Raw genomic sequence first — 13526 nt, 5'->3', positions numbered from 1 at the left:
TTAGTAACCCCCTCTCACATCCAGGCCCTTTCATCTCATGGGACTCGCCGTCTCTCCCTTTTAGGGAGGATTTTGAAAATGGGGTTTTAGCGGACGCCTTTGTCTACTATTATTTTATTGCTGTTTTTAAAGGTTTTAGAAATGATATCTATAATTGTATCAAGATTTTATGTTGTACACCGCCCAGAGCCCCTTGGGGATGGGGCGGTATAAAAATCTAACTAACGAACGAACAAACAAACAAATAAATAAATAAACAATTAGTAACCTACTCTCGGGAACCTGTGAGAATCTGCTGGATCCCACCTCTGCCTTTCCCCCTTCCTCTTGGACCACACCGTTCCTTCCAGGTGCTCCAGGATGAAGCGAGATGGAAGAGAAAAGCAGTCGAGGGGAGGGGACACTCGATCCTTTCAGCACCAGCCATTCTTCCTCCCCAACAAGATGCGGCCCCTGTGGACGGGTGTCGGGACCCTTAGGGGAGGGTTTGTCGCTTGGGCACTGATTCAGCAGTTCCCTGCCCCCGGATCTCCCCAGCTGTTTTCCTTTGGGAAAAGCTACCTTTGGTGGCGTGGGGTACATATGTCCATGCAGTGTTTCTAAGCCCCTGCTGTGTTTTTCTCCCAAAAGCTGCAAAATGGAGTTGACAATTCCCCCCTCCCCAGCTACGCCTCGAAGAGCTGTGTCAGGAGCTCCGATCAGGAGGCTGAACTTTCCTTATCACTTTTATGTCCCTGCCAGGAAAAAGCTTCACCTACTAGATTTCTGCTTATCACAGCTGTTCAGTCCTCTTGCCAAAAACATAAAAAAGCCACAATGTTTCTGCAAAGTGTTTATATAAGGGTTGCAAGCCCCACAACAGCCTTCTACGGCTCAAACCGAAATATGAACCTGTGGAGATTGAAGGACACGTTCACTTAAAAGCCATCTTGTCTCTGTCGTATTACAGGAAATGAAAAAGAAAATATTAAAGATGGTCTTTCCTTCTAACAAGGAGCGATGGCTTTGGTTTATTAAATTGTAATGCTCAGATGACATTAATAAAGAAGTGAGGTCAGACCCGAAGCCGCCTCGCTGCCTCCAGTTCAAGTGTACTCTTTCCTCTCCGTGACTGTCAAACTATCATCACCTCAGCTCTAGACGCCTGCTGGAGAAGTTGGCTAGGCACAGCACTGGTTGGCTGGCGCCTGTATAGTCAAGACTACATCACCATCCCCACATCGCCCTCTGTTTTAAGAACCGTTGTACAATTATCTTAAAACATTCCTGGTTTTTAAAAAAGACAAAGTTAAAAACTAATATTTATTTATTTACTTATTTATTTTAATTAATTTATTATATTTGTAGACCGCCTCACCCCCGAAGGGCTTTTATGACTTTGGTATTCGCTACCTGACAACTGGTGTTTCACAGGTAAATGTTCATATGTACTGAAGATGCAAAATATACACTTTGCCCTTTTCAGATGAAATAGCAATTGTGTGTACTGAGGGGATTAGCATGCCTGCAGGGCTAGGCCAAGGTTTTTCAATGCCCTCCCATCCAATTAAAAGAAAGGCAAGAAATCTGGAATGGACTTTTTTACTTACGGGGCATTCAAAACCAAAAGTATAAAAATAAAAATAGATTTGCTCTTCTGTGGCCACAGAAGACCAGAGTCAACAGAGACTGTAGAAGCCAATTAATGCCAACCTTTCCTTCAAGCCAGGAGAAGGGGGACCCACTTGATTTTGGTGCCCCTCAGAATCTGGCACCCGAGGTGATCCCCTATATTTGCCCAGACCTCAGGCTGGTTCTACAGGCTGCCTTGACACGCAGGACAGGAGTACTGGAAACAGACCCAAGACACTCTTAGCCAATGGGCAACAGGGGCCAGAGGCGTAGCTCCAAGGGGACAGGGGGGGCAACACACCGGGCACCCCTGTGGGGGTGTGGTGAGGGTGTGGGGGGCATTCCGGGGTGTGGGGGGTCGTTCTGGGGGGACGCACCGGTGCACTGGGTGCATTTCCCCCTTGCTACGCCTCTGACAGGGGCCCTCTACTTGGATGCCCCCCCAACTACCCATGCTCCATCCTCCCCGGAGCAAAAGTGAGTAAAGAAGAGAAAGAGCAAGACCCTGCTGCCTGCCCACACCAGCCTGTTCAGAGCTCAAACCACCTGCTGGCAGTTATGGCCTTTCACACCTGCTGTGTTCAGGTTTTGAGCAGGTGTGTTTCAATGGCAGCTCCTGCCTGCCTTGCATGGGGTGAGGGCTGTCCCTGGCTTGGACCCAATAAAGCTGTGACTTTTGGGTCAGGGCCCAGAATATCTAAGACCGCCCCTGAAAAAGAGATTTTCTGGAGACAAAAAAGAAGCTGAACTTGCATTTCTTCAAGGGTGAACCCAGCCCCGCAAACCCTCCAATTTCTGTTTATGATACTTCTGTATTTACCCTAAGGAATTTACCCTATTTACCCAGGGAATCTTTTCTTGAAGATAAGAAGAAGAAGAAGAAGAAGAAGAAGAAGAAGAAGAAGAAGAAGAAGAAGAAGAAGAAGAAGAAGAAGAAGAAGAAGAGGAGGAGGAGGAGGAGGAGGAGGAGGAGGAGGAGGAGGAGGAGGAGGAGTTTGGATTTATATTCCCCCTTTCTCTCCTGCAGGAGACTCAAAGGGGCTTACAATCTCCTTGCCCTTCCCCCCTCACAACAAACACCCTGTGAGATAGGTGGGGCTGAGAGAGCTCCGAGAAGCTGTGACTAGCCCAAGGTCACCCAGCTGGCGTGTGTGGGAGTGCACAGGCTAATCTGAATTCCCCAGATAAGCCTCCACAGCTCAGGTGGCAGAGCTGGGAATCAAACCCGGTTCCTCCAGATTAGATACACCAGTTCTTAACCTCCTATGCCACTGCAGTGTTGTTAGCTCTGGCTTCTGGCCTGGGAAATGGCTGGAAAGTTGGGGGCAGTACCTGAAAATGGACTCCTGTTTTTCCTAGACTCTATGGTATACCATAGAGCCTGCCCTCCAATGCTGCCAATGATCTCTGGCCTTTTGAGCACATGTGGTCTCTTCGGGTCCAGGGTACGTTACCTTTGGATCAGAAAAGCATAAGTGCACAAAGATGATGTCATCTGGACATCAGTTGTAATCCTGGAGAATTCCAGCCCCTACTTGCAAGTTGGCAAACCTACTTTAAGAGCTCCCAAAAAAGTATTCTATGTGGAAACATTAGTAATGCGCAGATATTATTCAGTCAAATCAATTAAAAACATCATTCATTGGTTAACAGCCTCTGTTTAGATTTTCATCACAGAGGGTTTCTGACAGTGTAATCTTATGCAATTTCAATCAGAAGTAAATCCTCCTTCAGTCAATGGGGTTACTTCGAGGGAAGCCTGCAGGGGATTGCAGGCTAAGGCTGCACACTTACTAGAGAACAATGGGATTTGCTCAGTGACTTCAACGGGATTTGCTCCTGAGTACCTATACTTAGAATTGCACTGTGAGAAAATGAAGATAAGGAAGGCAAGCTGTCTGAGAACTCTGTACTGTCGAAGGCTTTCTGAAGATGCCAGCCACCGATGCAGGCGAAACGCCAGGAGAGAATGCTGCTAGAACATGGCCATGCAGCCCGGAAACCACACAGCACCTCACTGTCTGAGAACTGCTTTATTGTTAAGCAGCATTGCTCGGAATTGGGTTTAGAAGCCAACAGGTGAGGAAGGCAAGGCCACTGAGAAGTATGAAGACATCTTGGCCGGAAGCACAGAATTTGGGTGTTACTGGTTTTCACATTTTGATTCAAAACAATTAACAAGAAGTGGGTTGGATGCTTATGTATTTTCAGGAGGATGGGTTAGGGTGGAGGATGGGGATGTTTTATGATTGTAGTTTTATAGCATTTTATTGTTGTACCCAGCCCAGGGACTTTGGTGATGGCCGGGAAATCAATGTACAGAAAATAAACAAACAAATAGCGCCTTCCTCTCGATCTAGTTAACAACTGGAAGTCATTCCCCCCTCCCCCCACCCCCCCAGCAATTTTACATTCTCCTTCTTGGGCATTCCTGGATGCTGTTAACTTCACCACAATCTCAGTGTGCCTTTAGTTCTAGCAGCCAACCCTACATGGGGGTTTTATCATGTTATCTGAAGGCTTCGTAAAGAGCAAAAAACGGCTGTCACCTGGACAGGTTCTCAGTAGCTATTATGAGCCATCTGAGAGTGACGGGAGCCACTGAAGAGGGGCGTTCAAGCTCTCTGTGTCTCAGTCCATGAACACAAAGACAGCAGTTCCTTATCATTGCATGTACCTCTTGGCCATTCATCAGAGGGACCCTGGAAGATGGCACTATTGTGTTCATACCTGAACTCCGCCTCCGGGAGTTGAAATCTGTTCAGGGCAGAAGGAGACGGCTCCGCAGGCGGGCACGTGCCACGCCAACCTGCCAATTCTGAAGCTCACTTAATGAAAAATCCTTCATGACTGATATTTGCTTCCTGCCGTCTCATCGTTGAGATGCCCCTCCCGGCTATTCTTGTTTACTCAAATTCAGCTTCACTGGCTCAAATGGGGCTTCCTCCACAAAAAACGTGAAAATAGTTGCAGCGCTAAAGGCGTACCGATCTCCAGGTACCCTTTATCATGCGGGTTTGCCTCACTGGGGCTTAATCCTGGAGCCAACCTAGAACCTAGACCAGGGGTGTCCAACTGGCATGGCCTGCTGGCATGGCCAATTCGGCTGATGGGAATTGTAGTCCATGAACATCTGAAGCACCAGAGTTGGACACCCCTGACCGAGACAATATTTCTCTGAAAAGCCCAGTTACTGATACTTGCTTTGAAGATTTCTGAGCTTCGTCAGCCTCTGCTGTCAAAACAAGGTGCGCAGAACAAACCACAAGGAGAGCCAGTCTTCGAGCCATGTTTCATGACTGGAACTCCAGATGTGCCATCTGGCCCTAAAAGCAGCGGGTGAGCCAACAGGGATCAGAGCTGCAGCTACAAGGAGAAAGTAGGGATGTTAACTCTACTATCTCCACATGTAGCATTTTGCTCTTTAAAATGGTCCCCTGAGAAGTTTTCATGCCCAACAGGGAGGAAATACAGGCGTTCAAACTGTGCTTATCTTCCCCCTCGCCCCCCCCCCACTGAGCTTTAAAGCAACCCAAGGGGGTGTTTGTGATCAAGGGACCGGCACAGGGAGAAGAGCTAACTTCTTTTTCGCAGCCAAATGACACATCAGGAATCGCAAAGCGCTCCGTGTTATGTGCCGTTGGGACCGACGGCAATCAGATTGTTAAAAACCAACTTGTGTAACAATTAGGGAGAAGAGAATAAAGTGAGAGGCAGCAAAAGCGTCGGTAACCCCTGATCACAAATCAATGAACCTGTAAGGCTTCTTAAATCACCAAAGCATTGAAGAAGAAGAAGAAGAAGAAGAAGAAGAAGAAGAAGAAGAAGAAGAAGAAGAAGAAGAAGAAGAAGAAGAAGAAGAAGAAGAAGAAGAAGAGGAGGAAGAGGAAGAGGAAGAGGAAGAAGAGGAAGAGGAAGGAGGAGGAGGAGAAGAAGAGGAGGAGGAGGAGGAGTTTGGATTTATATCCCCCTTTCTCACCTGCAGGAGATTCAAAGGGACTTACAATCTCCTTGCCCTTCCCCCCTCACAACAAACATCCTGTGAGGTAGGTGGGGCTGAGAGAGCTCTGAGAAGGTGTGACTAGCCCAAGGTCACCCAGCTGGCGTGTGTTGGAGTGCACCAACTAATCTGGTTCACTAGATAAGCCTCTACAGCTCAAGTGGCAGAGAAGGGGAATCAAAACCGGTTCTCCAGATTAGAGTGCACCAGCTCTTAACCTCCTATGCCACTGTTGACATGGGCTGCCGAAGCTAGTCTGATCTAGTCAGATTTTGGGAGCTAAGTAGGGCCAGGCCTGGTTAGTACTTGGAAGGGAGGCCCCCAAAGAAGTCCAGGGTTGCTCTGCAGAGGCCAACTATCTCTGTTCATCTCCTGTCTTGAAATCAAGGGTTGCCTCGAGTCAGCTGTGTTTTCTGCCAGCAAAGGCACCCCAGGACTGCCAACTGGATGGAGAAACAGAGAGGCTTCAATGTGTGGAAATGAGCAGCTAAAGTTTTGCACAGAATGGAGGTAAATAACATCACAAATCCAATAACAGTTCATTACAGTAAAGATAGTCCCCTGTGCTACCACTGGGTCATTACTGACCCAGAGGGTGACATCACATTATGATGTTTACTAGGCAACAGAGGGGGAGCTAACAGGGGACAGGGGTGCATATTGCACCGGGCGCATGCCTGGGGAAATCACCCCCCATGGCATCTTACTCCCCTGCCCCCTGTGGCGTCCCTTCACCCCCACACATACTTTATTGAAGCAGTGCAGGCTGGAGAAGCGGCATGTAGTAGTGCACCGCCGACCCAGCAGTGCCGTAGTAGAACGTTGGGACGCCAACGGACCTGCGGCCTTGCCGGTCGCATCGCACCCCCACTCCTCATCCCCCCATGAGTCACGGGTCATGAACTGTCTGGCTCAATCACCGGGCGCAGGGACAATGGTCTTGCCCCCAGGTGAGGATTAGGCTCAGACGCGTACGCTCCTCTCCGCACGTAGCCAGATGAGATCATGCATCACATGATGATCTTCCTCGACTCCTCCCCGCTCTCCGAACTCCCCCCCAGTCCTCCCTCCTACACTCGAGCAGAGTAACAATAAAAGGTGCCAGGAACCGGCAGACGAGACTCGCTTAGGGAACATCGGACTCCTCCTCGGTCTCCTGCCGCTGGCTTATCTCCACCAGATGTTATCTCCGCGTCTCGCCTCGTTCTTTACGCTGACCGGCTGCGGGTCGACTACAAGCTGGTGCCGTAAAACCCGGGAATCCTCGAACCTCCACCCTGCCTTCACCGTCCGCCTGGGAAGGGCCAGCGATACCGGTCCGGCTGGATCAAGGCGCGATCCAGGGGACCACCAAGTTTCGCCGTATCGCCTGTTCCTCTGGATCGGGCGCGATCCAGAGACATCGCTGGCCCCAGATGGACACTCTTCGTCCGGACGGAACACCGGTGAGTATGGGAGCTTTGCAAAGCAGGGGCTTATGACAAGCACGCTGGATCTAACTCGAAAAAAAAGCGTTAACGAAATGCGGCAGGGTCCCTCAGTGAAGCAGAAGGGAGCTGCGCAAATTTGGTTGAGGAGATTGGAAGCTCAGTGTCTCATGGTACCCAGAGGGGGGACATTGAATCTTAAGGCGACTGGGAAAACATCGGGCGCACTCTTCAAGCGACAGAGCCTCGCTACCGATGTCGCTGCTACTGACGCGGAGACAATGTTTTGTTGCCATCAGCCTGCAGACCCACGGCTCCCCTTGCTGTAGGCCACCTCCTTCTCGATCTTTCACCTTCAATTTCAACCCCGAATTTTCTCTATCCACTAAATCTCGACGCCTCGTCCTCCTTCTCTGCCTCCCTCGCTCCTTCACCCATTTCAAACTCTCCCACGGCTCAGCCAGCCTCCCCTTGCTTTAAGTTCATCTTCATTTTCCTCAAGCCACTGCATTCTCCGCTAGCGCCATAGGTGAATCGGCGCTGGTTTTGAAACTCTCGCAGAACGTGATAGCCAATGACATCTGCAGAAGAAAGAAACCCTTGACGGAAGCGACGCATGCCGCGATATTCCTTGCATTGTGCCCCAGTCCACTTCACAGATACCGTGGGGAGGATGGCATAGTTCGGGCGGGTTGTCTGGTACCGCCCCTGAGCTATAATATCCTCACCGGAAAGCTCCGCAGAAAGCGGTTAAGCGGGACGGGAGTCACCAGCTCCCTATGTGAGAAGCATGCTCAAGCAGCTCTGGCGAGGAGTCACCTAATGGTTCCTGGACGCACTGGAAGACCACCTCTCCGGGTGAGATGCTCCTGAGCTCCTGCACAATTTGTGATCTGGGAAAGCCGAAGTTCGCCAGCAAATGCCTTAGCAGGGCAGCGCCTCGGGCGGCGCTCTTCACGCAGGCCGCCAGTTTCTTTACGGGTTTCATGCTTTCAACCCCAACGATCAGATTGTCCTTCCTGCCTGAGGCCAATTCCCTACGGCTCCGCCTTCCTGGAGTGCGCCTATAAGGCATTGTACGACAAAGTCCCCAATGCCGGCCTAGCCAACCCAGAGTTTTCTCCACCATCCCGCAAAAGCCCCAAGAGCCCTTGGTGGCCGAAGTTTGTGAACAGGCTCCAGGAGGCCCTCAAGAGTGCAGGTTGACAACGCAGGAGGCCCAGGGCAAACTCCTGCCGCTTTGCCAAGGAGAACGCCCGCTGAGTGCTCTTCGCAGTTTATCACAGGCCTAGGAAGGAACTCCCCGAGCTGGCCCCGACATGCTCAAAGTTTGCCAGGATATCGGGTCTTTTCAGCCCCATCAAGCCAGCCTTTCCTAGTCGCCAGCTTCCTCTCACGCCTGCCATGAGGCAGCCCCCCGGAGACGAAAGTGTTTCACCACCGCGGCAAGCCAGGACATTTCTCTCGAGGAATTGTAGGCTGCCCTCAAGCGGGGGGGGCCTGGCTAAACCCTCGACGAGAGGAGGGTCTCTCCCCTCAGAGGGCTTAAGACCCTCAGGGAAAGCTCCAGGGCCGGGCGCCCCAATGCCTCGGGGCTGGGAGGCCCGGTGACATCTCCCCAGCCCGGAACCAAGATCCGGAAGACTCTCAAACCCTTCCCCCCGAGCTCTCTATGAGATCTTCGCTGCTGCCCAGCTCAGTATAGTGATCCCATCCCCATCGGAGACCATTAGGCTAGTTGGGTTCTTGCCAAAGCTTCCGCCGGCTGAACAGGGGTTGTTCGATCATCCCAGGGGTCATCGGACCCCATGCACCAGGGGAGCCATCCACATCCAAAACATCCCGCTGAAACTGCCAAGTTCCACTCTGGAACACCCCCCTGGGCTCTTCTATGCTCCCACTTTGAGTCTAATCTAAGTTCACAGCTTAATCTAAGTCTCGTTGCTCGCTCGGGCCCCTCTACGCCTATCCTTCCTGCTCTGCTAGGGCCCCCTCTTCTTAATTGTCCAAAGTCACTCATGCTCCGCCAGTGCCCCAGAATGGCACGCATTTCAAATCTCTGCAGAGTCCACAGTCACTGAATTACAACAGAAAGAAATACTGACGGAAGAGGGACTCACGCTTTGAACCCTCCTCAGAATGCCCCATAGCCAATCTACAGGACAATGAGGTGCATGGAAAAGGGAAGATGCTTCACACAATGGCTCACCTTAAGCCAAAGTCCTTCGGGTGGAAGAAGAAGCCCCCTTGGCCCCCTCTCCAGCTGTAAGAAGGTTCAAACCAGATCTCATAGCCTCCTGCGCACTGTGCAAAGCCCTAAGCTCAAACTCCCAGTGGCAGCAAAATCGCCAAGTACCCTCAGTGAGAGAGCAAGATCTCAAATCAGAGTTGTAAACCTCCTTGCTACTTTATATGTGTGGCTCTGTATGCCTATGTATCTGTATGTCTTGCCCCCTTTCAAGAGACCCTAAAAGTTTTCCCCTCATAGGGGATTTTTCCCCATTGCTTCTAAGCTATGCTCCCTGTGCTTCAATTAAAATTTTTCTCCTTCTGGATTATGTGTGCTAATGCCTTGAAAGGCTTTCACTTCATTCACAGCATCTCGGCTTTAAACGGGACACAGCTCGCGGCAGTTGTCTCTCAGGATACCGATGGGACCTGCTTCAAGCCAGCCTCCATCTTTAGTTTCTGAACCTTCAAAACTTTTCTTCAAACCTCTCCTTGAGAACCTTTTCCTTCGTCCGTCTGAGCTCTACACTGCCACATTGGTATGCGGCGAAAGTTTACATATATAAGGCCGGCCACAGATCACGGATCCCCTATCGTAGGCCTTCCAAAGACTACACTTGCTAACTTCCGTGAAGGAAAACTGTTTCCTCTCCCCTTCCCTCTTCTTTCTGTTTTTTCGACCAGCAGAGGCGTGGGAGGGCCACCATTGGCTGACTGGCCCTCCCTGGATTAAAAATCTGGGCCCTGGCCCCTGATACCGCAAGAAAGCACTGTCAGGACAGGCTGGGCCCCAGCTTAAGGGGGGTTGCTGCAAACACAGATCCACTCCATGATTTGGGTGGGTGGAGCTTGCCCATGCCTCGGCGGCTGTGCAAGGCACAGGCGCTCAGGCCTAAGCCGCCTTAAGGAGCGGCCCCGGCGGATCGGCAATTCCCTCAAGATAATTCGGGTAAAAAATCTTTAGCACCATCCAGCTTCCTGCATTAGCCACCAAGGTCACGTGTAAGTACAACTCCCTTTGCAAAGCAGAAACCCCTTCCTTTCTCCTTGTGTGTGTGCGAGGAATTTGGCTCTAATTGCCTGATTGCTTCATTCGCCGGATGCACCCATCCCCCAAAAGGTGCTTCCAAAGCCCCCTTTGTGTTGCTGGTTAAGCATGCATACCCACGAGCCCCCCAGGACCCGCGTGCTCCCTCCCCCCTCGAGGCTTCCTGGACCCCTCGCCTTGACGCACCTCTGATGACGCCTCTGAAGCCAATTCCCACCAGGGTCGCCTCTACCTCCTGCCCTCCCTGTCAAACAACAACTAAAGAAAGAGGAGTGTAGGCTGCCCCCAGGAGGGTTGCATGGCCAGGCCAACCTTCACAGGCTGCAAAACAAGCCTTCTTTCCTTCCCATATTAAATCTAAACATCTGACCCTGATCCCACCTCCCGCCATCCGCTCTAGAACTGAGCCTCAAGGGACCCCGCCCCCCCCCCCGTAACCTGGGAAAGGGGGGTGTGTTTCAGTCCCTCTTCCTACAGGCTCCCGTGGACTCCGATTCGCCATGACAGGCTGCCAACCCATGGAATGGTGCCAGGAGGAAACCAACCCCATCCCGGGAGATGGTGCATCTCTCTAGAGAGGCATCCCGCCCCAGCGATCCCAGCAGTGAACGCCAGCCGCCAACGCCCAAAGACCCGAATGACCTGGGGAGACGCCGCCATGCGACCACCAGCCAGGCCCCACCGCTGCTTCGCCAGCAAGACCACCCCGAGACACTCGGAGAACCTCTGTGCCGCTCTCTTTGCAGTAAATCATCACCAACTCAGCGACCACCATCCTTTGCCTGTTTCCAGCGTTCCTCCTGTCGATGGCGACCGGCCACCCCCCCTGGCAAGTGCTTTCACCAGACCAACATCTGGGAGCAGTTTGCTGCTGCTGCCAACGTCTCATCTTTCTGCCTGGGCCAGTACTCCCAGGAGAGTCGGGAGCCTGCTGAGCTCCTGCTCGCTCCCCCCGCCTGTAAAGCACCCTGAGACTTCCTAGCTGAGTCTGGGCTGCGCCCCTTCATGAATGCCTCATCCATCAGATATTCTATGAGCGCGGACTCAGGACCCGCCGTCTAAACCCTCCCGGCTGGCGCTCTTTCCCTTGTCACCAAGACGGTCGCTAACCACGAACAACACCTGCGCCAGGACATCACCGGGCGAAGTCGAACGGGGAACCCACTCCGGGCCCATTCGCCGGGTTCTCGGCCAGTTGGAACTGCACACACATGAGTGGACATTCTCCCCGTGTCTGGAAACATCCTGCTCCCCAGGGTTGCCTTGACCCGCGGGGAGAGGGACGCTTTAACTACATCCCCGCCCGGCTCCTCTGTTACCGGAACTTGTTGCTGCCTCAGTCGCCTCTCACCATTGTTCCCACCCTGCTCCACCTCGGGAGTTCGGGACGCCGCCACAAGCCGCTCAGCTCTTAAGCCTTTCGGCCCCTCCTGTCGGAGCGACGCGGTCGCCCTCTCCGAAGCGGAGTTCTGCCTCCCTCGCGAACTTCCCTAGTGGGGAGTCCCCGGACTACTTCCCACAATGCTAAGACTATTGGCCGGGTTGGCCTGTGCCCTCCTGCAAAGTCCATCAACTCTACCTCCACCGGGCTCTGGGATGCCCTGGCCTCCTCGAAAGCAGCAGGTGGACCCCGTCAAGCGTTTACCCCAGACAATCGCGTGTCGCTATTGATTATTTGTTGTTGTTGCATCACCAAGGTTGTGAGAATGTACATAATATGTGTGTTGTTTTAATCTTTCTGCGATAATTCCCAGTTGATCCACATGAAAATCGTGAGCTGTAAGAAGTTGTATCTAATCTGAAGTATGATGTTATTGCCTTATTGGTGGTCAGCCTTCTGGAGCTGGCTGCCGGGAGGGGATGGTTGGAGTGCTACAGGCCAGCTCTGCATTGGTTTAATTGTGTGCCCGTTATCGGATTCTGTTTCTGCTTCAATGCGTGTCTAATATTGCCTGTAACGTGTGTAAGAAACCCCTCGCATTTCCCTTACCCCGCAACCAAGTTCTAATGTTGCACAAGCAGCTTATCAACTTGACCAAACGGCGAGGGAGACAAGCTGCCCCTTTAAATCAGCCTCTTAGCGTTTCGGGCCCCTGTTTTGTGTAAAATGTAAAAAAAGGAGGGAGATGTAGTAGTGCACTGCCGACTCCAGCAGTGCCGTAGTAGAACGTTGGTGGTGGGGGGGGGGGGGGGGGGGGGGGGGGGGGTGGGGGGGGGGGGGGGGGTGGGGGGGGGGGGGGGGGGGGGGTGGGGGGGGGGGGGGGGGGGGGGGTGGGGGTGGTGGGGGGTGGAGTGGGGGGGGGGGGGGGGGGTGGGGTGGGGGGGGGGGGGGGTGGGGGGGGGTGGGGGTGGGGTTGGGGGGGGGTGGGGGGGGGGGGGGTGGGGGGGGGGGGGGGTGGGGGGGGGGGGGGGTGGGGGGGGGGGGGGGTGGGGGGGGGGGGGGGTGGGGGGGGGGGGGGGTGGGGGGGGGGGGGGGTGGGGGGGGGGGGGGGTGGGGGGGGGGGGGGGTGGGGGGGGGGGGGGGTGGGGGGGGGGGGGGGTGGGGGGGGGGGGGGGTGGGGGGGGGGGGGGGTGGGGGGGGGGGGGGGTGGGGGGGGGGGGGGGTGGGGGGGGGGGGGGGTGGGGGGGGGGGGGGGTGGGGGGGGGGGGGGGTGGGGGGGGGGGGGGGTGGGGGGGGGGGGGGGTGGGGGGGGGGGGGGGTGGGGGGGGGGGGGGGTGGGGGGGGGGGGGGGTGGGGGGGGGGGGGGGTGGGGGGGGGGGGGGGTGGGGGGGGGGGGGGGTGGGGGGGGGGGGGGGTGGGGGGGGGGGGGGGTGGGGGGGGGGGGGGGTGGGGGGGGGGGGGGGTGGGGGGGGGGGGGGGTGGGGGGGGGGGGGGGTGGGGGGGGGGGGGGGTGGGGGGGGGGGGGGGTGGGGGGGGGGGGGGGTGGGGGGGGGGGGGGGTGGGGGGGGGGGGGGGTGGGGGGGGGGGGGGGTGGGGGGGGGGGGGGGTGGGGGGGGGGGGGGGTGGGGGGGGGGGGGGGTGGGGGGGGGGGGGGGTGGGGGGGGGGGGGGGTGGGGGGGGGGGGGGGTGGGGGGGGGGGGGGGTGGGGGGGGGGGGGGGTGGGGGGGGGGGGGGGTGGGGGGGGGGGGGGGTGGGGGGGGGGGGGGGTGGGGGGGGGGGGGGGTGGGGGGGGGGGGGGGTGGGGGGGGGGGGGGGTGGGGGGGGGGGGGG

The 13526-nt window shown here is 55.0% G+C and overlaps 1 protein-coding gene across 1 annotated transcript in view; it reads right to left on the bottom strand.

Moving 5' to 3' along the window:
• CPNE9 (copine family member 9) overlaps positions 1-13526 on the bottom strand; it is a 94645-nt gene that overhangs the window by 45134 nt on the left and 35985 nt on the right. The window lies entirely within an intron of this gene.

The sequence above is a fragment of the Sphaerodactylus townsendi genome, linkage group LG03 (assembly GCF_021028975.2).
Source record: "Sphaerodactylus townsendi isolate TG3544 linkage group LG03, MPM_Stown_v2.3, whole genome shotgun sequence".
NCBI lineage: Eukaryota > Metazoa > Chordata > Lepidosauria > Squamata > Sphaerodactylidae > Sphaerodactylus > Sphaerodactylus townsendi.
The sequence above is the reverse complement of the archived record's forward strand: the minus strand, read 5'-3'. Positions and strand labels throughout refer to the sequence as shown.